Source organism: Gossypium hirsutum, chromosome A10, assembly GCF_007990345.1.
Source record: "Gossypium hirsutum isolate 1008001.06 chromosome A10, Gossypium_hirsutum_v2.1, whole genome shotgun sequence".
Taxonomy (NCBI): Eukaryota; Viridiplantae; Streptophyta; class Magnoliopsida; order Malvales; family Malvaceae; genus Gossypium; species Gossypium hirsutum.
In genome coordinates, this window is record NC_053433.1 from 58988016 (window position 1) to 58990214 (window position 2199).

Here is a 2199-nt window from a genome sequence, read left to right on the forward strand (position 1 = left end):
TACACGTGGATTGCCACGTGAATGACACATTAACATTTGATTAATTTTTTAAAATTAAAAAATTCAAATAAAAAGCAAATAATAATAATTAAAATTATTAAAAATTATAATTTTTTAATTTTTAATTTTAAAAAACTAACTAAATTTATGTGTCATCTACATGGTAATCTAGATGTATGCCATGTCAACAAAGTTAGCTAACGTCAACTTTTTCATCCATTTTGGGGTGATTTAAAAATGCAAGTTCAAGGCTAAAATAGGTGAAAATTAAATATATGACTAAAATGACATTTTTTTTTGTAAAGTTGAGAGCCAGAAAAGTTATTATGCCTTTATATAGGAGGAAATGATTAGAAAGGCAGGGCATTTGTGCAGTTGGTGGTAAAAGTACTAAGGAAGCCCTTGTGTCATGGGTCAAAGAGCAAAGCCGTGACCATGGCACAAAATGCGCCCTATGGAGTCTGTCGATAAGATGGGGATCATTTAGCCCACGAGAACTGGTTCGATCAAGGAACTATTGGAGAAGCCTATCAGATTGAAGCCTGGGTAGCGCGATAATAAGATATGGCAACTTAGGCTATTATGGTAACTAATGTTAGAAGATTGATATGAATCATATCTTGTAATATTAGATAGATTTGATATGACATATCTTGTAAATCCCTAAAATCAAGGAATGGGGTCAATCTCATCTACCGGTGTAACTTAATCTGTTCGTCGGTTTTGAGGAGCTCAACTATAAATAAAAGAACTCCCTCTCACTTGTAAATCATTCCATTGTATGTTGAATTCTTAAAAGTAATAGAATTTTAGGAGCATTACTCAAACACCTTATGTACGTTCTTCTGTTCTTTGTTGCTTCTTTTGGCATAATCACTTCCGTTCTACAAATTTGTGCCTTAGAGGAGTTCTTAAGGAATCATCACTTGAGTAAAGGCTTAGGCGAGTTTGGACGAACGGATCATCTAAGGCCGCACGGATCGCAAGACGAAAGATCTAGCCGGGCAAGTTGATAACTTTTTCGGGAAGCTGTTAGATGTCGAAAGACTATGTTAGATGAGCCAGAACGGATGCCGAAGCAGTCGGTTGAAGATTCGTTTGCTTTGGAAACGAGTTATCACTCTGAGGAGTTATAGGGGGGTGCTAGAGACAATCGACGATGTCGATGATAGACTCAATTTACGTATTGCATATAATGGAAGGATGCAACTCAGTGAATTTGTATGGATACATCGGTTCCTCGGAGATAAGCTGCTGGTAAGTAATGCTTTCGAGGCTATTGACAGCTTTGAAGAGAGATCAATATCTTAGGCGTAGCTCAGATTTTCAAGCTGCCATAGGTAATGGAATGTTGCTTCAAAGCCGAAGCAACAAGCATGGATATGCCCAAACCGAAAGTGTTTAAAGGGCACAGTCTGCAGTGAAGTGGACAACTTTCTTTGGGCCATGGAGCAATACTTTGGTGAGATGAACATCAAGGATGCCCCCACAAAGCATAATACTATTTCTATGTATTTTACTGACGTTGCTTGTATTGGTGGCGACATTAAGTCCACTAATGTGAGACGTGGTGAGACTGAATTGGGACTTGAAAAGAGTTCCAAAAAGCAGATTTAAAGCACAGTTTATACCCCGAGGTATGCGAGGATATAAGCTCGAGCAAAGTTCACAGTGGCTTACGTAACGAAGGCACCAATTAGGGAAGTATGGTACGGGAGTTCAGTGAGCTTCATCTTCAATCTATATTTGGAGTGAAGAATGGAAGCATTTTTCTCCTTTTATGGATGGGTTAAAACCTATGGGTGAAGCAAGAATTGCAACATCAAGGAGTTCAGGAAACTTCCAATACTCGATGATGGTAGCGGAGTCCATAGTGGAACTTGTCCGAGAAGAGACAAGTTCGAATCTTCCAAGCCCATAGGAGGGGCAATGGTGGAGTACCATGGGGAAGATGAAGAGGGATATAGCTATTATGGAATGGTATAGTAGCGACGGTGGTAATGGGAAACCACGAAAATGGAAGTGGAAACATATAGCCCGAAAGAGAAGAGGGGAAAGTTACGATGCACTTTTGTAAAAGATCGCACATGAAGAGAGACTGCCCAAGGTATCTTTAGTTTTGGCTATCAAAAGGAATGATGGGAGCGGAGAGGCAAAGCCTATTGAGGAAAACAGACATCGACCGGTCAATTCGATGGT